General features: G+C 40.2%; 1 long non-coding RNA gene across 1 annotated transcript in view; it reads left to right on the top strand.

The window, feature by feature from the left end:
• LOC103891568 (uncharacterized) overlaps positions 1–14,780 on the top strand; it is a 36,905-nt gene extending 22,125 nt beyond the window's left edge. The window contains exon 3 of the long non-coding RNA XR_655822.3: positions 14,491–14,780. This is a non-coding gene — a long non-coding RNA (uncharacterized LOC103891568). The remainder of the gene's footprint in view (positions 1–14,490) is intronic.
• The last annotated feature ends 10,261 nt before the right edge of the window (positions 14,781–25,041 follow it).

Raw genomic sequence — 25,041 nt, 5'->3', positions numbered from 1 at the left:
GTTTTGATATACTTTGGCTGTGTAGCCACCAAATCTCATCTTGAAATATAACCCCCATAATCCCCGCGTGTCAAGAGAGACCAGGTGGAGGTAATTGAGTCATGGGACAGGTCTTTCCCATGCTGTTCTCATGACAATGATTAAGTCTCATGAGATTTGTGGTTTTATAAAGGGGAGTTTCCCCGCACAAGCTCTCTTGCCTGCTGCCATGTAAGACATGACTTTGCTTCTCCTCTGCATTCCACCATGATTGCGAGACCTCCCCAGCCATGTGGAACTGAGTCCATTAAACCTCTTTTCTTTATAAATTACCCAGTCTCAGGTATGTCTTTATTAGCAGCATGAAAACAGACCAATACAGTTTATAACCAAATATGCCCAGGCCACTTCCAGTGTGTGAGGAGGAGACACCAGCCTGTTGATGCCATGCCTGCACAGGGTCTCCACCAAAAAAGCGCAAATGTGCATTTTTCACTGCCCAGCATTTTGCAATTCTTTATTTTTATATTAATCATTTCAATCTCGTTTTACATGTCATTTTATTCATATATTTTAATTCTCCTTCATTTAAAGTACATCAGCTTATTCATTGCTATTATTATTGCATTTCATAGTCAATGCTTATTTAGAGTTATTTATCCATTTATTCAGTCTCTTTTGCTTTTTTGAAATGTATTAGAGCCCCTCATCTATCTCTTATGTCTTATTTTTTTTTCTTTATCTGTTTCTCACTTGAGAAGAATACGTATGCTCCTCACGTCAATTATCTTTTGAGTAAGGTCTCTAATCCTGACCTTCCACCCACACCTGTTTCAGCATTTTTGTATCAATTTGATATTCCTGTAAGACTGACCCACTTTTAACTTCCTCATATTCCAGACCTCCCCTCCACATTGTGTTCATCATGCTAGACATCCCCTCTACTTCCTTTCTGGCAGTAACATTATTTCAGTAGCCCACCAGCAAGTTTCCTTCTTTCTGGCTTTTCTTCTGTTTAAATGCTTTTGTTTACCTGCTGTCTTAATCAAGGGTGTCCAGAGAATCAGAACCAATAAGGGATATAGACATATAACCTGTATATTTCCTATATATTTATCTATCTATATAGACAGTTATCAATTTGTATCTATATAGTTATCAATATATCTATATAGTTATCAATTTATATCTATCTATATATCTATATAGATAGAGATATTTATAGATACTAGATAGATGCAGATATATAGATATCTAGATCTATATGTATATATTTATTATGGAAAATTGGAGCTGGAGACACAGGAAAGCAGGTGGTGTGACTCCAGTACAAGGGCAGGAGAAAATCTTTGTTCCAGCCAAACGCTGAGGCAGAAAAAGGAAGGGGGTGAGGTAGAATTCTTTCTCCCTTAACCTTTTGTTTTATTCAAGTCCTTGAGGAATTGGATGATGCCCACTCACTTTGTGGAGGGTAATCCGAATCGGCTTTACTAAATCCACCAGTTCAAATGTTAATCTCATCTAGAAACACCCTCACAGACACTCCTAGAAGTAATGTTTAATCTGGGCACCACAAGGCCCGATCAAGTAGACAATAGGATTAGCCATGCTCCCTGCTATGTCATATGATTCATGTCATTGCAATGCAATCACTGGTTTTACACAACCCTTCTAATGACCAGAATTTGGACTCCTTAATTTCAGAGACTTATTTCTCTTCTTGTTTTCAGGACCTAACATAGGGAAAGATGCAAAGTAGGCATTCAATACTTTTTTTCTTGAATGAATTAATAAATGGACAAAGAGAAAAGTAAACAAAATATGTGAACACCCGATCTTGTTAGCCCTTCCTTTATAATACTTTTAAACTTTGTTTCTTGCTCTTCTTTGCCTATGCCTCTCCAAAACAACTCCTGTTTGGATGACTACAGATAAGATAATTATGTGTCTCCTTCCTCCTAAATCAGCCCTTTGCAGTTCACTCTGAAAATCTCAATCTGTATTATATTTTACAAACATTATTCTCTATTAGTGTCTAGAGATCTCAGAGCAATAGGAGCCCAATAATTATTTGTTACATGTTACCTAAGCCTCTAAACAGTTAATATATTACCCATAGATTTATTGGTAGCATAGTCTAATGAAGACTTTCAACAGAGAAAAAGAAGGAAGAGTGGAAGCAGCTTCAATCATTAAGAAAGACTTCAGAAATCATATCCTTTGCAGCAACATTGATGGAGCTGGAGGAATCTAAATGAATTGATACAGAAGCAGAAAACCAAACGCTGAATGTTCTCACAACTGAGAGCTAAACATTGAGTACACATGGGCACAAAGAAGGGAACCATAGGCACAGGGGTCTAGCTGTGGGTGGAGGGTGGGAGTGTGAGGGTTGAAAACCTGCCAGTATATGCTGATTACCTGGGTGACAAAATTATCTGTACACCAAACTCCAATGACATGCAGTTTACCAGTGTAACAAATTTGCACATGTACCCCCTTGAAACTAAAATAAAAATTGTAAAGAAACAAAAACCAAAAGCTATATTCATCTAAGAAGAAAATTACATTTCAGTGTTCAGTTAATTTCATTTTGAAGTTTTCACAGGAAAACACACAGCTTGCCTGAGCTTTTCTCTTCTTCAAGAAGTCTAGAAAGTTGCCTTCTTTAAAAAGAGAGATGGAAATAGAGTTGATTTTTAATACTTTTCTTTTCTTTTCTTTTCTTTTTGGTGGGGGGTGGGCGGGGGAACAGAGTCTCGCTCTGTCACCCAGGCTGGAGTGCAGTGACATGATCTTGGCTCACTGCAACCTCCGCCTCCCAGGTGCAAGCAATTCTCCTGTCTCAGCCTCCCAAGTAGCTGGGACTACAGGCGCCCACCACCATGCCCAGCTAATTTTTGTATTTTTAGTAGAAACGGGGTTTTACCATGTTGGCCAGGATGGTTTTGAACTCCTGACCTCAGGTGATCCACCTGCCTCGACCTTCGAAACTGCTGGGATTACAGGTGTGAGCCACTGTGCCTAGCCAACTTTTAATACTTCTAACAAACAAGTATGTAAACTTAAGATTTCCACTGGGATTACAGAAATTCTATAAGGAGAACTGTCTAATAATCTAGGCTTGTGTAGCTCTAGTAGACATTTGTAAACTATAATTTGAAAACACATTAAAAATAATTATACATAACAATTGAGGAAGGCTTACTACTTAAATGCATTAATTTATCGTCAAAGATCTTTACAAATGTTAACTAATAAATTCTTATAATATTGGCCCTATGATTAAGCATTGATCATTTCTGTACTATGTTTCAAAGAAGAATAGATGAATACAAGTAAAAATACTCTCAGAGAGAGGGAGGAAGAAAAGAATTTTTGAGAACAATTTAAAATGGAAAATCCAAGTAAAGGTGGATTTGAGGACTTACAGATAGTTAAGTCATTGCAGCAATCCCTTTGGGAGTTATCAAGATTAAAACAAAGCTGGTTTCTTCATATCTGATAATAATCAGTTTCAATCTCTGCACAAAACACAAAGCAATAAAGCTCTTTTCAGAAGAAACTGAACAGACAAGAAGCTTTAGATGGAAGTTACACCTTAATGGGAGGTACAATTACTGCATAGGCCGCTCATTGCCAGAGAGCAGAAGGGGTCTCTCACTTAGAAGCCTCAGCTTGCCCTGAAAGTCGAGGTAAGAGAATTTCTGTGGGCCAGCTATTCTACATGTGGACCTTGGCAAGCATGGAGTGTTTGAGTGCAGGAATTTTGTGCCCTGCAATGTAGACTGTACGAGAGAATGAGAAAGGGAAAAGCAATCAAATACCAGCAGTCTTTCTTCATTGCGAGGAATATTACCGGTGGCACTGACAGCTATACCGGTGGCACTGACAGCTAGGAGAGCAGTCTTGAGTGTCTCCCTGCCTCCTTTCTAGCAGAGTACCCATCAGAAGAAAGCAAAGATTCCTCTGCAGCTGAGAAGTCCCAAACACTTTTATGTACTTGGATCCTTTTTAAGGCTGGGAGGTCCTGATATTTCCCCAACACTCCACAACAGGTACGGGAGCAGAACCAGCATCAGACTCCGGAGGCTGACCCCCTGAATCTGAAGATTAGACTCACAGATCTCTGCCTCTGGTTTTCAAACATAGACAGCGTGAACCCAGAAATGTGATCCAGCTCAGAGCTTCAATTGCACACACACAAAGATCAGACAAACTAAATTCTTATAACTCCAAAGGTTAACAAGGAAACAATCATTTCTCTCTTGACCCAGAAAACAATGAAAATACATCACTTGATATTGGTGACAAAGTTCCTCTCCATCACAATCACACAGAGCCACAGGTCGAGGGTCAGAAAATAACATCACAGAAGAACTGGTAATGATATAGCACAGTCGAAGGGGACCAATCTCCACTGCCCAAGGTGCTTCAAAGTCAATGAGATGTGTTTGACCTACAAAAAGCTAATGGCTTAGAGAATGTCATGCTGGGAATATCTAACAGAAGCTTTTAATTGCCTGTAAGATAAACCATAGTTTCCTGCATGAAAATAATTTATGATAATGTGGTACTGTGTAATAATTTTAAAAATTGCAGGAATCCATGGATCGGAAACATATACATTTAAGCATTCATTTCCCCTGAAGACATTGTTCGAAAATGTTTGCATAAAAAAAGATGCAATCACAAATTTACTTTTGCTTTGCTACAGAATATTGGCAAATTGCCTTCCGTCGTGAATGTCCCCACATATTAACTATGAACAGCCTCTGCTGAGTTCAGCCATTCCCACACTCACAACAGGAGAATCAAATACCAGGGAATGGGAAGTGAATCTTAACATAGCTTCTATTGCTAAAGTTCAGTAAAGTCAGTCATTGCATTATTTTTTTGTAAGTTCGTTATCAGCCATGTTTGGGAGATGATTATTTTGATTGTGGAACACACAAAATGCCTTGTATGAAACAGAATGAAAATTTACCTTATGCCTATTTGGTTTTCCTTTCTTTGGTGGGGAGGGGGTCAAAATACAAAGCCACAGAAATTCATTTAGAAAGAAAGATGCATGGAATTTTAAATTTTCTTTTGCAGACATTGTCCCTTTAACCATCCTGAAAGAAAAAAAAAGTGCATATTCTAAAATCAGGCAAAACTGTTACATTAAGGGCAGCTCTAACCTTTTATCCTCCATCCTTCTTCCCCTTCCTAAGTCAATCCAATCAATCCATCCTTAATCAGCCAGGAAGAAGTTGTTGAAGGTCTGGAATGAGCTCTGCCCTGTGCCAGCCACTGGGGAACCCTGGCCATGAAGAGCAGGGCTTCTGCCTTTTCGTATGTGTGTGCCAATTAGACCCGAAGAGAGATGAAGAGTAAAGCATTTCTTTAAATTCTGAGTGCAGTCTGCATTAACTTTAGGGGATTTTCATGAAGCTTTCTAGAGGAATGACTCTTCTGTGTTCTTGGCTATCAAGATGTGGGTTCTTGACTCTGTCATGGAGCAAGTCAGCTAACTCATGTATTTGAATATCTAAAATGAGATTCATTACAAAAGTGTATGTTAATAAAGAACACCATTAGCACTCAATTTTGCATTCTAATTGATGCCATTCAGGGGCCTACTAGTAGGCAAAGTACAGACCCAGTTTGTATCCTGTGTGAGAGAAAAGAACATTAGATTATTAAGATCCAACCATCTACATCTGCTGTGGATTTTAGGGAGCAGGTTAGAATAACTATGTTTAATGAAGTCATTACCTAAGGATATGCCATTAGATCTATTTTGTGTCCAGTGAACCAATCTTAAATATTTTAACATCTTTATTACAGAATGCACTATTATGATAATACCTTAAAATAATACTAATTCCTATCTACATGAAGTTTCCATTTTGGTGAGTCACTGCAATTAGATAAGTAATTGGAAGAAGATGGTTGCTCTCATCGGAAAGAAATTGTGCATCAGAATAAATCAACTTCCTCTTGTGTGCTTGTAAAAACTATATGATAGACTTTGCTCTCTGAGCTCTACTCTGCAAGCAATGAAGGCATTTATGAACGTGGTGAATTCTGTTGAGTAATTGAATTGCATGTAATCAAATAAGAAGTGATTAAGAAAAAAGGCAGGGGAAACGGAAATAACCAGGGTGGATACATGATATGGACATATAAGGGTGGGGGAAGGATAAAGGCCAAAATTATAACCAACTACAGGATGGTTCTGGAGCTGGCTGTCTTTCTAGTTCAGGGTTGCTTGTGTGAAACCTGCTCATGCATTCTCAAAGCAGAGGTTCTGACTTGAAAAAAGAGGCTCAAGGACCACACAACAACAGGTTTTCTTCAGTCTACCATCTCAATGTCCCCTTCTGGATTTGAGAATTACAAACGAGAGAACCAGTCTGTAATGGAAAGATTTCATATTCCTTCATAGGCTAAAAGGCTGATGGAGCTGTAACCAGTGCAGCAAATGCTCACACTGAGATTTGAAATCGGAAGCTGACCTTCATGCAAGAGCTCTGACTGTCTCTCATGCTGACTGCTGGGACTTTCTTGCATTCCTCAAAAGAGCTCTTCATTTGTCCCTGGCATCTAACAGAGACCCAGAGGGTGGATCTCATGGCATGGTCTAAAAATAGAATCTCCCATTTCAGAGAGAATAAAAATGTATGCAAGCAATAGGTATTCTGGTTTATTTGCAAAACAAAGCCTACTTGCCATCTCAGAAAAAGCTTTGCATCATTTCAGAAGAATAGTTCAGAGTGGAGACGAGCTTAAAATGCAGGAATAGAAATGGAGGTTGGAAAACGAGGGAGAAATGGAAATCATTCCCAGGACTGGCAGAATCTCTGTTTCTTCTTGACCCTGTGGGCCAACTGTGGATTCTGAATGACACTTAGAACAGTACTCAAAAATAAAAAATAAAAAACAAACAAACTTCAGGAAGAACCAACATGCTCTTTGTTCTTTTTGGGAATTATAGATGAAGCAGAAACATTTTGCTTAACATTTCCAATAAATTGTTTGAAGGGCACGGGGGGCTACAGCTTTTTATGCACTACAATTAAAAAAAAAAAAAAACCTCCAGAGTTTGTTATTGTTTTATTTATTTTTTCTGTGTTTACCTCAAGTTGGCATGAACAACTTAGTAAAATAGCTTGCAAATTTGTGCATCTGTTAGTTATGTCTAAGGCCCAGTACTAGAATATATGAATTTAAACAGACTCTTACATTTTAAGTTATTCTAGAAAGAAACAAAGAGACAAAAAGGGAGGGAGAGAGAGGGAGGCTATTACATTATTATTCAGAAAATATTCAATTATATAAGAAATTGCAAGTCTTACACAGAATAGTCCTTTTCCCAGAATAGGAATCTATATTCAAATTTAACTATCTTAAAGTAGTTACTATGTGGTACAGTGGGAGAATATAAAAATTCTATTAAATGGGACACTTGTTTCATTAAGCTAAAAAGCCTTCAAATAATCTCAATTTATTTTCTCTAATTTTGATCTCAAAAGATTGGAAATTCAGCCTGGATGACCCTTCCCTCTCTTGACCAATATGGTCATTTCCTAATATGGTCATTCCTGGACAGTGTGAGGAGTTGAAGAGCGCCATTTAGTGTGTGTGTGTCCATCCAGCTTACCTGGATTGACACTCAGGCTCAGATATTCACCATCTGTGTAAACCTCAGTAAGCTGCCTGACTTCCCTGCACTTCAGTTTCCACAACCGCAAACTGGGGACCAGTTTAGAATGTGCTTTGTAAGGTTTGTTATGGATTGACTTGTATCTGCCCCAAAATTCGTATGTTAAAGTCTTCAGAATGTGACTGTATTTAGAGATAAGGTCTTTACAGAGGTAATCAAGTTAAACTGAGGTCATTAGGATAAGCCTTAATGCAACATGTCTGATGTCCTTACTAAAAGAAAGAAATTTAGATACACTCAGAGAGAACGCCATGAGAAGAGGAAGACAGAGACCTGGGTGATGCTTCTATGAGTCAAAGAAAGCCAAGGAGAGTCAGCAAGCTTCTAGGAGTCAAAGAATGCCAAGGAGAGTCAGCAAACCACCAGGAGCTCCTGAAGAGGCCGCAGACAGCAACTTCTTCACAGCCTCAGAAGAAACCAACTCTGCCAGTGCCCTGACCTTGGACATGCAGCCTCCAGGACTGTGGGATGATGCATTTCTGCTATTCACGTCACTCTGTTAGTGGGACTTTGCTACAGCAGCCCCAATAAACTAACACAAGGTTATTGTGAGTTTATAGGCTGATAAACGTAAAAAACAGCAACAATGAAAATCCTTTAAAGCATGCCAGGAGCAATAAAGGTGAGCTGACATGATTGTTGCTATTAACACTGACTCCAGTCATTTTAAGTGTTAATTTTATATGTTCTGCATCTATTTCCTTAAAATAACATACCCACCTTAGGTTAGAACATACCTACCTTAGCCGAGAAGTCAACTGACTTCTCAAGCAGCTCCTTACCAATGTGTTTGATTGATAGTTTGACAAAACTGGCCAGTGGATTTAGTGGGAAAAGTTGCACAGTCATGGGGGTAGATGCTATCCTCAGTGGCCTGGATCCGTTTTCTTTCTCAGGTTTCCCCTGATCAACTGGAGGAAGGGATCACACAGACTGTGCTTGCACACACAGATACAAACACTTGCACCCAGCATGTACACCAGCATAGATAAGGCCCATGTACTCATTTCCTTTTCAAGAAAATAAGATCAAATGGCATAGACAAAATAGAACACAGAAGAAAAGCAATTTCTCTGCCCTCACTATACAAGGTCATGCAATTCCAGGTTACAGCAGATGCCCTGGCCCCAAAACATTTCACTATCAGCTACAAAGCATGAATGCTAAAGTGTATTTCCAAACTTCCCCCAAGAGCAGAGAGTGCTTTGGAAAGGCTGCTGTGTGCACCAGGGTGCCCAGGGCTTGTCCCCTGTCAGCGAGGGATACAGTCTCCTATCTCCATAAACATTTCAGAGCTTCCATTAATAGGCATAGGCCATTGTCTGCAAGTAACCTCCTAATACTCAGCTGTGCATATCTTACGCATCAAATACTTGTCTCAGAATCTCAGGCCTTATTGTTTTGTCTTTGAGATTTTTCTCTTCACCTCTCCCAAATTTTAACTTGCAGATGAACCCTCCACCACATGCGGCTGAGACATGACAAATGTCTTCCTTGTGGGTTAGTGGAGGCTGACTGTTCACCAGACTAGCAAGGAATTCTGCACAGCCAGGGATTTCTACCTCCCCACCCTCCCATCTCTCCACCCAAACAAATGTGAAAATGACATTCCTAGAGAGGGCTGGGGCAGTGGCCAGTCTTCCTTCAGGATCATCTGTGGGGCTTGGGAAAAGTGTCTTATTACCCAAATTCTTGAAATCCTTGCATAACACTTCCCAAATCAGCCTTCTCTTATGAATCTATCTTTAGGCAAAATATGGTCTAACCATTTCTTAGATGTTCTAATTTAGATATTCAAGTAACTCAATGGCTTTTGTGGCATTTCAACTTGACATACCAGCAACATGTGAGTGGTTTCTTTGTTTACATTTGTTACTGGAAACTTTAAATATTCAGTTATTGTGACAAGCCAGATAGAATCCCCTTGAATACACTTATATTGTCGGACTATTGCTAGAAAAGCTCATTGTCACGGAAAACTGATATATTTTTATGCTTTAGAGAGTAAGTCACCATTTATATATAATAAATTATATATAACTATAATTTATTTAATATTAATTATATATGTTATAAGATCTACAGTAGACTCTTGAACAATTATATATGTAATCCACAATTATATATACTATAGTAGACCCTGTAACAACATGAATTTGAAATATACAGGTCAACCTACATGTGGACTTTCTTCTGCCTCTGCCACCCCTGAGGCAGCAAGACCAACCTCTCTCTTTCCTCCCCCTCCTCGGCCCACTCAATGTGAAGACAACAAGGGTGAAGACCTTCATTATGACCCACTTTCACTTAAAGAATAGTAAATGTATTTTCCTTCCTTGTGATTTTCTTAATCATATTTTCTGTTTCTTAGCTTACTTTATTATAAGAATATACTATGTTATATATATATATATCACAAAATATATGTTAACCCACTGTTCATGCTATCAGAAAGACTTTGGGTCAACCGTAGCTATTAGCAGTAACGTCTTTGTGGATTCGAAAGTTGTATCTTTGACGATGCAGGGGGGTGATTAGGATTCCTACCACCTTGATTTTCAAGACTCAGCTATAAACCTATATCATATTTATTTTTAATACAATGTAAAATATTTTTTCAGGGGATGTGAAAATATGCCTCTCCTATTAAATGAAACAAAGCATTTCAGTGACAGCCCAATAGCACCTCTTTTGTATGGGTCGAGGTGGGTTCTCAGATACCCAAATGGTCTTCAGGTTTTGATTGACACATCAAACCTCTACTGAGCTCTCAGTATAGGCCAGGATTTTTGTAGATAAATAGTGAGCACTGTGAATAAAATAGCTCTTGGCTTCCTAGAGTTTGAAAAATATACAAATTATAGCACCATATAATGCTTATTTAACAGAAGAACAGTTAAATTTATTTATTTTAATTAATTTATGTAAATGCATGTTTAAAGAAAGGACAGTGCCCAAGTGTGGACTTGTAAATACATGTGACAAATTCAAAGAAAGGCAAGGTTCTTATGTCGATGGTCGTAGTGTGGATGCATTGCTAACAGCTTTCTTTTCCTACCTCTGGTCAGAAAATGTTGTTTCATGCTCAAATTACTTATTAGTTAATTCAAAGGGTGGGCACCCAAGGAATTTAAAACACAGACAATTTGAGATTTTTCAGGAGAATTCATCTTTAATGTATACAAGAGATTATGTGGTAAGGTTGATGTCCTAGGAAACAAGTGTGTACACATTGGACAAAGACTTCATGAATTTTACCTATGAAGTAGTTAAATTAATATTATGATTTATTCAGTAGGCCTCTTAAAGATATAAAATTTACTTTATAATTGTAAGTGAATATTTAATATATGATCATTACTGTGATAGAACTACTTGTCAAATAGGAAAGGAGCAGAGAAGCAATATAGTAATTTTGCTTGCCTTTGAAGTGAAAGTCTTTTTAGAAAAGGTGTGTCTTGAAGAATGAATATACTGTAGAGTGGAAGGTTCGGCCCATCCGTAGAAGGGCATTTTAGGAAAAGGGAGGACAGCGCCCAGGCATGGACTTGTAAATACAAGTGACAAATTCAAAGAAAGGCATTCTCATGTAGATGGTCATAGTATAGATGTATGTCTAACATCCTTTTTTTTCCTACCTATGGTGAGAGAATGTTCTGTTTCATTATTTCATTATTAGTTAATTAAAAGGGTCCTATCCTACATGGAGAGTTAGTGGTTCTGGTTATTTTAAAGATATATTCAGTCTAATTCACCAAGTATTAGTTGGACACGAGCCTATGCTGGTCGGTTTGGATACAGGGAGGCACGAAATACCTGGGGATAACTTGGAGAAGAAAAGGATACAGACCAACTGATACATACAGACTTCCTTTATTCACAGAAAGTGAAAAAGAAGGAAAAAATATGTTTGGTTGATCCCTGTCTTCTATTTTCAGTTACTGCATTAGGAGAAGATTAAATTAATTAACCACTGTCTTGGGTATAAGAATAGAAATATTTTTAACATGTTGAGAGACTGGCAAACCATTTTAGCAACTAGTTAGACACCGTACCACATCTACCTGGTAATCTACACCCCAAGTACTAGGGCAGTCCCACCTGAAATTCTAGAGGCCTGGACAGTTCACCCCGACTGTCACAACTGGGGCTCTCGGGACCTGCCACCTGACTTCAGCAGGCTCAAATCCTGGGGTGGTCTGTAGAAGCTAGAGTCTTATTTTCCACACTGGGCACTGCTGTATTTGTCTGATAACTTGTGGTTCTGCTTTTCTTGTCAGTTTTCTCTATTAGTACCTTTTTTTGATAAGCCCGTTTTTTTTTTTAATTGAAGAATAGCCATTTTATGCAAAAAACAAAAATGCAGAGGCTCTGGAGGGTATCATCTTCTGAAGGACAGCCACTGTGTTTTTTGGAAGAGAAGCCAGAGTAAGGGTGGGCAGCCAAGTCCAAGGATGGGCATCTCTGACTTGACACTGGCTCACTTTTTGTAAGACAGCTGCACCCCATTCCTGGGGACCGTCCTCCGGGGGTGCCATTAAGAGCCTGGGCGTGGTCATTGCCACTCCACTTTCTTGGGTCCTGAACTCTAAGTTAGTATCCAGAGCACCAGGAGGAAGTCAAAGACCTGTTTGTCATTACAACTTCTTTCTGTACCGGTGCCGGGCTCTGACCTGCATAAAGAACGGCAAATGCCTTGAGAAAAACCCTGGGTTAGTAGTAGGGTCTTGCAAGTTCCACCTAGCTCAGTGGATCCCAATCACGGTTCTATTTGTGTTTGTTTTCTCCAAGATGCCCAAAATCTCTGCTTTGGGCTTTCTGCTCAGAATTACCTGGTTTCTCTACTCTAGCCCTGAGTCCACAACAGCCTTTAGGGAAACAGAAGTGCATGGAATAAGTGACTTATCTCTGCAGGCATTCTCTGTCTCTGCCCAGCCTCTCTCTCTCTCTCTCTCCCTCTCTCTGTCTCCCTCTCTCTTCCTCCTTCTCTTTCTCTTTCCCTCCTTGTCCTTCTTTCTCTCTCTCTCTTTCTCCCTTCTTCCCTCCCTTTCTTGGGTCTTGGTCTCTCAAGTCCTGGCTGCTTTAGAAGTTCCCAATGCCTTCAAACAGATTTTATTTATTCAAAAAGTGTGTTACTTATTCACTTATTTATTTACTATTTTTCTCTGCTTTTCTCGCTTTTCTTTGGGAGTATCAGTCCAGCTACTCTTCTGTAGCTTAACATAGAATTCTTCTTTCCATGCAGTTTAGCAGAACCAAAAACTACCTGCCAAGTCCTGGAGATGGCAGAATAAAGCACTCTCCTTCTTATCTTTCCCTAGAGTCTTCTGGATGTTTTTCAACAAAGAATGAAGAACTGTTTTTTTTTTATTATTGGTTTATGATTCCTGAAAGCCCTTCCGAATTTGTGTAATCTTTTAAGAACCCCGTTTGCCAGTGAGCCGATAGCTACATCAGAATAGTAAATCATCAATGACAAAAGGAAATGTTTTAAAGGCTCTCTTGAAATCAATGATTTCTGAATCATTCCAGCCTCTTCTGTATTCAAGCTGCCCAATGTGAGCCACATTCTCTTTGTGCAGGTGCATCCAGCCCAAAGTTTCGGGGCAGCTGATGCTGTGGGGCTGTTGTCAAGTCATTTTCACTCAGTCCAAGGGCATGGCTAGACATACCAATCTGTCACCAAATTAAGTGCTTTGGGATTTTTTTAAAGGTTGAGTTGAGAGGTTAGATTTTCTCCCTTTGATCTTCCATATTTCAAATAAAGATGAATTGGCAACTTTCACTTCTGATGTATATTTAGGTTTGCCTAGGTTTGGTTTATGCTGGTGTGAGTCTATGGATATGTGGTTTATGCTGGTGTAGGTTTAGATAATGATGTGGTTCCGTGTGACGTGAAGTCAGAGAAGTGAAGGACAGGACAAGTGGGCACAATTCTTTTCACTGAAACCTTTTATGTCAAGGTGTGATTACACGTAAGATGCATCCTCCTTTATGTTGGTAGAGTTTATTCACTTTGAGTTTGAATGCCACACACTTTATGTCTCGTTGAGAGATCTCACCATTAATATCCCTTTAGTGTGTCATCCAGGCCCACAGCCAAACGGCCATTCTCCTTTCTTGCCCAGCAATATTCAGCCTCTCTTTCCCTCCCTTTAAAATAACTGGTCTTTGCTAGTCATAGAAGGATGCCATCATTGTCTTTCTGTGACAGGGCAGGCGTTATTAAACACAGTGCTGCCTCTTATATATTAGAGACAGGGGCACTGCAGCTCGCAAAATTTATGGACGCAGTGGCAAGTGATCTATAATACGCATGATGAGAGGGATATAGAATGGGCTCTTCCCTTTTCTTATGGGCAAGCCGCTGAATGTTTATTCATTGAAGGCAAAGAAATACAACTGCATTTCAGCCATGCTCTTTCAGAAGCTTCCTGTAGGTTTCCTCCCAATTTATATCTTCTTTATATCTGACATTTGCTTTAGAAAGTTATAAAATTTAATGTTTCAAATATACAATGTTTATAGTTCATACCCCTCTTGTGTTTATCTGTGGTAGGTTTCACAGTGATTTGGATTCAAAAATTTTAAAGGATGCAGGGGTTAATAATCTTGTTGAATCATTTAGTACTCCATAACTAGGCTCTGCAGCATGGGAGCATATTCTAATAGTACCTTAGTTTAATAATAAATGAACTTTGTTAATCTAATCCTGGGTAATTCAGGAAACAGAATGTCTTCCTCTTAATGTCTTTCCCTGATAATGATGGAGATTTATATTGATAAAATTGCTTCCACAGAAGATGAAGTGCTCCTGATGGCTGCTTTCAATCACTGGAAGAACCATGAAAGTGCGAGAGGTTCCTCCTGGTGAATGAAGCCAGCTCACCACCGTCAAGGGCAAGGGATCAGCGTGTGTTCACATGGAGGCTTCTCACTGAGGGAACCCAAGGGGACAGCACAAGAATTGCAGAGCCAGCACCCATGGAATGGGCAGGGATTTGGGTTTCACCGAACCAGCCAGTTGATCAATAATCACTGAAAGTCTGTCACTCATTGCATCCTCTCCTGCGTAGTGAGGCTAGGCTAGTGCCAGGCACCTGGAAATCCTCACTGTTCTGCAGTTGACATTTTGAGAGGCAAGTCAAACAATATATATAAACAACTAGAATGTCTAGTGTGTTTCAGGAGGTAAATGCCGTGCCGGGATGAGCAGAAGGAGGATGGAGCCGTTGCTGGGCAGAGAGGCTGATTTTAAATAAAGCCATCTGGGTGCAGGAAAGAAGACCTTAAAGAGGGAATGACATTTGAGCAAAGTCTTCAACAAACTGAACCAAGGAAGAAAACATTCCGAAAGTCGGAGAAAAGAGGAAGTACGAAGGGCCAGAGCCAGGGAGGACATTGGCGGAGATGCAGTTGCAGAAGCATCAGGGGCCCTGCAGCCGCGATGCAAACAGAGAAGTGGGCGCCATGGAGCATACGGGGCAGGGAACCAGCACCATCTGAATACACTGCTTAGGCTGTTGGGGCCACGGCTTCTCTCGATACCAAATAGGAGGCTGTGGACATCATCTTGGCAGGAAACGACAGTGGCTAGGACCACAGTAGTCACCGTAGAGATGGAGAGAAATGGCCAGATCATAGATACATTTTGAAGGTTAAGCAGACAGAATTTGCTATGGGTTAGATGTGGGTGAAACAGAGATAGAGAGAGAGAGAGGATAGCTCCAACATGTGCTGTCTGAGCAGCTAAAGGGGTGGAGCAGGATGAATAAAGTAAAGATTGAAATGGAGACGAAGGGCCACTGTAAGTGAAACATCCAGACAGAGCCCAATACTCCCAGGGGAGTTCGCTTACGGCAGATTCCAGCCACAAGAAGCACCAAAAATGTCTCCTCTTTCATTTATACATGACGCAAAATCAAGAGGATAAGCTGCTCCGATTTGAAAGCCACACATTCCTTTAAGGGCAGGGCTGGGAGAATGGGTTCAACCCTGACTGCTCTCCACCGTCCATGCAGGACTGCAGCCTAGGGTGAAGGGGGCCCTTCCCTGGGTGTTGCTGGCATTGGGGTTGACAGGAATCTGACACCCTGTGAAGAGAAGGCTGGGAGGGAGAAATATTCCTGATGACCTTAAGACACAGCACTTCTCCCCTGTGGTGTGAGAGCCACTGTGCCTACAAGGACACTCACAGAAGCTGTCATTTGGGATTCGCTGCCAAGAGCAGAGCACGGCTGTTGATGCATCAAAACAGAAAAGCCTTCTTCAGCTGCGTGGGCAAGATGGCTGTCTATGGAGACCCTCCTGAGTATGGATGCACCTGCTTTTAGCCTCACATGGACGGGGGCTCTTTAGGACTGTGAGCTGACCCTGAGAAGAAGCCCCATGGAAGCCTGCTTGTCCCCAAATCCCCTGTCCTTTCTCCTGAAAGACAGTCTCAGTGAGTGAAGTTCTATCATTATAGATTTGTTCCTTTGTAAGTCTGACAGGATTTATGGTTTGTGAACATTTTTTATGAGAATGAAAATTACTTTGGGAAAAGTCATTCATTTACCACCCTCACTAGTCCTTCCATAGGAACTGATTTCCTATATGAGCTTGAGACATATTTGGAATTGGGCAAATTCCTGCAGAGGGTAAGAGGACCAGCAACAAAGAAAAAGTGTGGCTGTCCATGCAGGTAATAGGGCCTCACAGGCTCGTGTGAATTACTTTATTTAACAGCATCCTCTGCTGTTGCTGAGGAGAGAGGAGTGGCCCTGGCTTCTCACTCATATTTTCCAGCCCTGACTTGTTTACCTGTCTCCAAGAATTGACCCAAAGTAACACCTTTAAAATGGAATTTATTCTCTCCTCTATTTTAAATAACACCTGGATGAATGAGAGTCTTTACAATAGATACAGCTAGAAGGAGAGACGCTAGGAAACACAGAGGAAAACATGGGTCATTTGCATCTGCAGCTATGCCTGTGGCAGCTCAACACTGGAAGCTAAGTTTTCCTATTCAGGAAGATGAAACTCTCGATGTCTGTGCCCCATCCCACGCCCCTGGCTACCTATTCACATCTGGGGCCAATTAGTGCTGTTGAATTTATTCCAAAATCCTCAGGCAAAATAGAGCTGTTTTTTATTATCTTGGAGTTGACTTCTCCCTAGTTCCTCTCCACAATGATTTCTTGCTTTTCACTGAAACTCTTTGAGAAGTTCTATTTTTTTGTCATTGGTCAGAGCAGCATTTTACTCGGCATTTCAATTCAATTTTTGATGGGTTTTGGATTTTTATGTTCACCTGCCAGCTACTTTAACCCAGAAAATAGCAGCATTGAGCAGTTCCTGACGTAGCGGAGGTCTACCAGTTGTCCTACGGTATCAGCCGCCATTACCCCTTTTGTTGTGTGGTCCTGAGACTGGTGTACACCTTCACAGCTCAAGGGTCAGTGGTTGCTGCAGGCAATTCTGCTGTTGGATAAATGCTTAGCCCTTTGAGCTTTACATATTTTTAACAGAAGATCAAAGAAGCTGAAAGAGTGATGGAAATAAAACTGGTCTTATCTATCTATACCTTAATGACTGACTTGGCATCCTAGTGTGGTAGCAAGAAGCTTGGACTGAAAAAAATCTCACTTCATAGCTGTTTGGCTGGGTGACCTGAAGCTTTTTTTTTTTTTGAGACGGAGTTTTGCTGTTATTGCCCAGGCTGGAGTGCAATGGCACAATCTTGACTCGCCACAAACTCCACCTCCCTGGTTCAAGCACTTCTGCCTCAGCCTCCCGAGCAGCTGGGATTACAGGTGTGCACCACCATGCCCAGCTAATTTTGTATTTTTAATAGAGACATGGTTTCTTCATGTTGGTCAGGCTGGTCTCGAACTCCTGACCTCAGGTGATCCACCCACCTCGGCCTCCCAAAGTGCTGGGGTTACAGGCATGAGCCACCATGCCTGACCGACCTGAAGCAATTTAAGTGGACTTTCAAATTTTCAATTTTCCCACTGGGAAAGTGTAAGTTTTGGGAAAAGTCAGTAGTTTTTACATTCTTTTGTCCTGATGACCCTTTTTTGTAAAATCCACATGTGGACGCCGTTGGATCATTCTGTGGGGCACAGTTTGAAGACCACAGGACTTCATGATTTCTGAGATCTACCCATTCTCCCAATCCCAGCTTCCAGCATCCTCTGGGTACATCGGAACCTCCCAGTAACAGAGGATGGTGTTGGCAGCTGCCCTGGGAACGCTCAGCCTCGCTGGGGATGGGTCCCCTCTTACTTGCTGGGTGACCGTGAGCATGTTGATCCCACCTCAGAGCCCCCGCTTCCTCCTCCCCTATAAATAGGACCATGGACAATAGCTCGGAGAATTCAATAAAATATAGTGTGCTGAACACTCAGCACGTACACTAGGAGGAACCAAAAATGAGCAGAACCCTCACTGATATTTAATGTCCCCTAATTTGTCAAGGGACATTATATTGCATAAGATTTGCTTTAAAGAAAGTAAATTCCTTTCAGGCAAGTTGTTTGAGTCACCAATAGGTTTAAACCAAAGGAAGTTTTTGTCCTCACGATTTTGCATTTTTTAGTGCCTTTCCGCAACAAATGTATAAAAGGAGCATTATTTTTAAGTGTAACTATTTTGGAAACTTCTTACTTAAAACAATTTTCTACTACAAGTCAAAGGATTAAAGCAAAAAAAAAAAAAGGTGAATCTGCAGCAGCATATATCGTGTATGTTTTCTAGAAATACTCTTTTAAAGAAGGTAGAGAACCCCAAGCTAAAAGCAGAATTTAAATTTCTAGCATTCATTCAGCAGCTGTCTGTGTAAGGAGAGAGGGTTGAATTGTGTCCAAGTCAAGCATCAGATTTCCAGGGAAAGCAGAGGAGAAATTAGAAAGTGTGCAGGAAGCAGCAGAAATGGCTGTTAAAAGGTGATAGCCTTCTAAAATTGACAAGACTTCTTGGGTCAGATAACAGATCCAAGGGCTAGAGGTCTGAATTCAGGCATGGTCGGGGGAGGAGGAGGCGGAAGTGTACAGAAAAAGTGGGTCAGTGCCAAGGGCATCTCAGCCTGTTTGGAGGAATTCAAAATCATTTAGGTAAAGGGTTAGAGGTCAGAAAAAATGATCAGCACAGCAGTGAGGGGTCACTGGGACGTCCTTGGATGGAAGTCCTTCAACCCAGCAGTGTTGCAAGGCCTCAGGTTCCCGGTACCTGTCAGTTTTTGCAGCTCGAGGAGGACAGCCTGGGATCTCAAGCTTATGCTTCATAAAGTCGCCATCCTAAGCTTTGCCATGACAAAGTCTCTCTCCTTGACAATGTTCCTTAGGGCCTTCTCAGCCCTTTTTTCAACCGGGATGCCACGTTGGCTCCCATCCTCGCTGGGCCTGCATACCTCCTTTTCAGCAAGAATCCTGCTGAGTCAGTTTCACAAAAACTTTCCACCCTTAATGCCTGATCATCGCAAGCATCTGATCACATTTTGTACCCCCTCCTTTGATGCCTTATCACCTTGGCCTGCCTTCAGCAAGGATTTGTTGTTATTTTGGTCGTCATTTGTTTGTTTGTTTGTTTTATTGAAACAAGGCAGAGTCTAGGCTTTATGATTAAACTCTAAACTAATCCACAGGCCAAGGGCCAGATATTCTCTCACCACAAAGCATGAGCACATATAAGTTCAGTCCCATGTCACAAACATCTGTGGCCCTTTCAAGCCAGATGTGAAATCACATCCTGACCAAATACAGTTTTTTTAATGTGACGTTTGGGAGTGCTTTTAAGATTTTATCTGTACCTACCATGACATTCATCGTTTAATCAGTCTCACTCTGCCAACTCAAGGCGACTGTATTTCATGCTTTTTAAAACCATCGAACATGCTACAATGCCCAAAACACATCCAGATTGTTATTGCATTGGGTCATTGCATAATCTTTCTGGCTTCACGCCACTGCCTCCTAAACTTCCCCAGCCACCAGCACAATCTCTCCAGGAGCACTATACTGTCCCAGAAAGCTCCTCACCCCATCCCTGGAGGGCAGTTTCTGCTCTCCAAATAGCTCAAGCCTCCTTGCTTGTCCCCTTTAATCCCCCAGTGCTTGGGGTACCCATATATTCACAACGGGTATTAAGAAACAATGTCATCTAAAACCCCTTCAAGATGCGATTACATTTTAACTCAGTGGGAAATGGCTTATCATACACTTCATGAGGAATACGAATGCTGGCATTTTAGGAAACTGCAGCCAGTGAATATGAAAGAGATGCTGCCCAAAGGGCTGGTCATCCAGGGTGCCACCTGCCAACCTTGTGGTACAAGTGTCCTGGGCTGGAGGAAACCTGCCTCTCAAGGGACATGGGGAAAGAACTCATCCACCATCTTCTGCCTCAAAGACAGCATGGTTATGTAGGAAGATTGAGTGGGGTAAATATCTCCAAAAGAAAAAACAAAGTAAAACAGAACACCAAGTAGGAAAATATCAACTGTAAGTATATGCCAAAGTAAATTAAAATCCACCATGGAGAAGAACACACATGCTGAGAGGGGCTCTCTCCTTGGCCCTGCCGTCCTGAAGGCAGTGTGGGGAGACAAAGAGCTGGCTTTTGATAGCAATACGGACACTCTGGGAGCTGTGCTGAATGTTTCATACTTTGCTTAATGTAATTTCCACAGCATCACCACAATCATTACTATCTCTGCTGTACGTGGGGAAAAGCTTGAGTTAACAGAAGTTAAACTTACCAGTGATCACACTTACATGAAAAAGCCAGGTATTCTATCTGTCTCATAACTTGAGCCTGGCCATTACATTTAGTTCTACTGTCTTTAAAATAAAAACCTTGGATTAAGCCATCTCTGGTGGTGTTTTTTGTTGTTGTTGTTGTTGTTTTGTTTTGAGACGGAGTCTCACTCTGTCACTCAGGCTGGAGTACAGTGGCGCTATCTCGGCTCACTACAAGCTCCGCCTCCAGGGTTCACGCCATTCTCCTGCCTCAGCTTCCAAGTAGCTGGGACTACAGGCACCCGCCACCAAGGCCGGCTAATTTTTTTTTTTTTGTATTTTTAGTAGAGAAGGGGTTTCACCGTGTTAGCCAGGATGGTCTCGATCTCCTGACCTCATGATCCGCCCACCTCGGTCTCCCAAAGTGCTGGGATTACAGGCGTGACCCACCACACCCAGCCTGCTTTGTCTACTTTTATTTTGAAATCTTGGGGATCATATATGGTAGATGTGTTAAAACTACAAAGAAATTGTCATATAGCCAGGTCTGACTTTTTTTTTGTTGTATTTAACTTACTCATTTATATAATTAAAGAAAAATGGGTCTAAAATTAATTCAATTTCAATAAGATTATTCTACATAGCAAATATAACTGGTGTTTTATTTATTACATTATGTATTATCTATTTTTATTATTATACTTAATATATTATTCATAAATAACAACATGATAAATATTAAATAAGATAAATAATATTAATAAATATGTTTACAGATAACAAAATACATTATTTATTCTGTATTATTATTTATAATGATATATTACTTATATCACTGGCATTTTATCTTAATTAAATCAAATACTATGTTTCATTAAATATTTAAGACAAACGTGCATAATACAAGGATTTTTTTTTTCAGTGATTAGTTATATTTGGGAAATAGAAAATAATGTTTGGAGAGATCGTACTAAAGAAAGTACACAAAATGCATGAATGTCACAGACTGATACTAGAGAACCACAAATTTAACTCAAAATCTTGAATGAAGTCTTTCAAGAAATACAATTAATTAAGTGATTCAGAGATTCCACAAGTGGAAAGAAAATTTCTCATTTAGGAGAGAGGGACACATCTATTTTAGTTCACTGGTACATTTTCCCCATGGGTCTCCCTAAAAAGACAGTGTGTGACATGGTAAACATCGTTCATAAGAGTGTTCCACCCGGAAACACAGTGGCCATTTCCATCGTGCCCCTCAAGGCATGAGGCGCAATGCCACAGTGCGATTCCACAGGAGAAGTGTCCTGGAGGGACAGTCTGGAGAGAAGACCCAGGTGGCTGGCAAGCTAAAGGGTGCGGCCCTCTTCCAGACTAACTTAGAGCAGCCTGCATTTCAGGGTAGATGACATACTCCTCAGGCAATAGTCCAATTATGTTTTTCAATGAATCCTTCTTGTAATTAGCCTTTTAATAAATAATGAGCATGAGTTAGTAGCAGGTTAGACTCCCCAAAAATATCTGCAATACAGCAGCTATTCCATGCTCCTGGCTTAAGGTAGAAGCGTGTGGTTTAACAAGATTTACAACCACTTATGAAACCTGAGGTACCTGACAAGAATGTGTAGCTGTATACATAGTTAAATGCCCAGCTCACATAAAAAGGACAAAGGGTAGTAGAGACCAAATGTTCCTGAAGAAGTAACATGTTCGTTCTTCTTGCTTACTGACTCATGCACCTGCAAGAATGCAACATTTTATTCCAGAGTCAAGCATAGCAGTGTTAATTTTCTTAAGTGGGTATGACCCAGAATCATCCTCAGCTTTATAAAGATAAACAAAAAGCAACTTTAAAGACCAGAGGAATGTAGGGTAAACATTTAATCTTGAACCAAGGAGTCCAAGGGAGTCCGAGGTTGCAGTGAGCCGAGATCACGCCACTGCACTCCAGCCTGGTGACAGAGCAGATTCCGTCTAAAAAAATAATAATAAATAAAAAAATAAAAATAACAGAGTGCATGAAGCTCCTATGCAAAGCTACTAACTCAAATCATTTAGTTAAATGTTGAGAAACATACGCCAGCCTTGATAAAGATCGTTAGAATAATTCATCTGTAACTTTACATTGTGATAATTATTGAGATTTCAGAGTCAATAGCCTATTTACCTCTCTCCGAGTCTATGTCGGTACAAGGATCTGGCCTAAGTAAACAAGTGTCTTAAACTCTTTTCTTTCTGGTACATGCAAGGGAGAGACCCAGGGAAAAATTCTCTTCACGTCAAAGGATTATCAAGTTGTCAGTACACATGTTGATACTAGAAACATTAAGAAAAGGAAGAGAGATCAAGTTCTTGTCTTCAACCCTTTGGAAAAATTATTATCAGATCTATGAGTGACCACTCCTTGGACTTTGATTATTGATTGCCATGTTGTTAAATAGCAGGTCCTTAAAGAAATAACGATAGAGAATTCTTCCTAGGGTGATATGATCTGTAACGTTCCTGTGTAAATTCCCGGAAAACATGACTGAGTTGGCCACCTGTCCACATGTGCAGCTTTATCACCACACTTCCTCACATTTTGTGCTGTGATAAGAACAAATCAGTTTTCATTCCCGGGCCTCCACAGGTGCTTCATGCATCAGCGACTCTGCAGGAGCTGTTTCCTCTTGTCTGGAATGCCCTCCTTCACCTTGTTCATCCTGAAAACTCACCATGTACGCTTCAGGTCATGTCCAGACACCTCCTCTTCCAGAAGTATCCTTTCTGCCCTCCCTCAACCCTATGAAGACGTATTAATTCTGTCTTCTAAGCAAAAAACCTTAAAAGGACTCCTCGATACTTCTAGCAGCAAAATCAATAGGTTTCTAGTAGCAAGGAAGTCTCCCATTCAGTACGAGTGCCTCTCATTGTGATTACACCATGCTGCATTGTTTCAGGCATAGCCACATCTAAATCAAATCATATTTTCTTTATGCACTACAAACCAATCTTAAATTAGAGTCAACACCTTATCACTTTACATCAAGATAATATAAAAGTTCTCAAGGTTTAAGTGTGTGCACTTTACATTCAAGGAACTAATGCAAATCCAGGAAGGAAGAAAATGCTGATCTTGTCTTTTGGTAATGTGTTATACTTCTTTATGCCATAATTTTTTTGCACATTTTTTTTTGTCAGGCAGCCTGGTAACACTCTACAATTGATAGTGTAATTTAGTCTCTTCATGATTCAATTGTATTCATCCCAAAGGCTCATTTCCTTGAGTGTCTTCCAGCTGGAATTCAGGATTTTAAATGAAAGTTTAGCAAGGAAATTCAAGGGGTACCGAAGAAATAAGTCATTTCTTTTATTATAGGAGGGCTTCTAGGCAGATTAATGAAATGCAGTACCATGGATATTAGTTGTTAATAAGGGTATGGCACTTGGTCTATTGCATGTCATCTATCACCCATTGGATTTGATTGATGGGACACACCGTGTCTAATATGATGTGCATTGAGCACTTTCCCTAAAGGATTAAAACACTGACACCTTGTGAATGAGAAGCAGTTTAATATTTCAACAAGGATGTTTCCACTGTGATTCATTACAGGTAAAGCATAATTTTCATACTGGTGAAATCAAAACTATGTACCATTCTGTATTCGATCTTCTATCCCATATATACTGCCTTCACAGTACTTCTTAGACAAGCATATCCTGTTCTTTTATTAGAACAAATAATTATCTGGGCCCAGATTCACCCAGTGGGAAACAAATATTTTGAAGACTTGCCTGTGAGCTTTGCTTCACGGTAGAAATGATTCCACCCAGGGTAATATTTTCTTTGGAAACTGTTGTAAACTGACCTACCAGAAAAGAAGAGGTCTGGAAAATTGTGTGATGATTAGTATGCACTTAGCTCAACAAAAAGATAATAGGCTGAAAATATAAAGTAGGTCTTGTATGGCTTAAGTAAATTCTGAGATGACAGGTCTATAACAACAATGCAGCTCAACAAATAGTCCTAATATAGAAACTCTAACAGCAAGGGAAACATCTGAGAAGCACAAGAGGATACTTCCGTTTTTTGTTAACTGTTTTCAAAGTACTAGGGGAGGAATGTAATCCTTTTCTGATTCATACAAGTTCAGGAGAGAATAAGACAAAGTTGGGAAAGTATGAAAGGAAAACCATGATCATGCTTAAAAATAGAAAATAGGCAATAAAGTGCTAGGCACCCAGGCTGACTTAAATACCATAAAATGTCAAGGCTGTAAGTGAAATTAAAAATACTTTTTTACCATCATTTTTTTTCCCAATTTTACAGTCAAAGAAATTATAGCCAGAAAAGTCAAGTTGCTTATTTAATGCCACACAGCTAGCTAGAACCTAAAATGGAATGATAACATCCACGGTCTTGCAGTAATACCTTGCTTTTTACACAGCAGCAAGAATCCATCTGTAAATATTAATACATGTGAAAATAATCAGAATAGAGAAGAGAAACAGCAAAATACCTACTTACCCACCACATTTTAAGAGTAAGAAGTGTAATAATGGGTCCAAAGAAAAAGGTGGCAATCGAGACGAATGTAAGTCATTATGCACAGCTGCTCTGGGAAATTTCCAGAAGGAAAAAGTTTTCAG

Source organism: Pongo abelii, chromosome 8 (assembly GCF_028885655.2).
Source record: "Pongo abelii isolate AG06213 chromosome 8, NHGRI_mPonAbe1-v2.0_pri, whole genome shotgun sequence".
Lineage (NCBI taxonomy): Eukaryota > Metazoa > Chordata > Mammalia > Primates > Hominidae > Pongo > Pongo abelii.
Note: the sequence above shows the minus strand (reverse complement) of the source record. Positions and strands in the feature narration are given on the sequence as shown.